The following is a 257-nucleotide window of genomic DNA, read 5'->3' on the forward strand; positions in this document are numbered from 1 at the left end:
ATTGTCTAAAGTAAGACACATTGTCAGGGATATGTTAGTTGTAGAGACATTGTCTGAAGTAAGACACATTGTCAGGGATATGTTAGTTGTAGACACATTGTCTTAAGTAAGACACATTCTCAGGGATATGTAAGTTGTAGACACATTGTCTTAAGTAAGACACATTGTCAGGGAGAAGTTAGTTTCAGACACATTGTCTAAATTAAGACACTTTGTCAGGGAGAAGTTAGTTGTAGACACATTGTCTTAAGTAAGAC

This window comes from Mizuhopecten yessoensis, unplaced genomic scaffold (assembly GCF_002113885.1).
Source record: "Mizuhopecten yessoensis strain PY_sf001 unplaced genomic scaffold, ASM211388v2 scaffold401, whole genome shotgun sequence".
NCBI classification, from domain to species: Eukaryota; Metazoa; Mollusca; class Bivalvia; order Pectinida; family Pectinidae; genus Mizuhopecten; species Mizuhopecten yessoensis.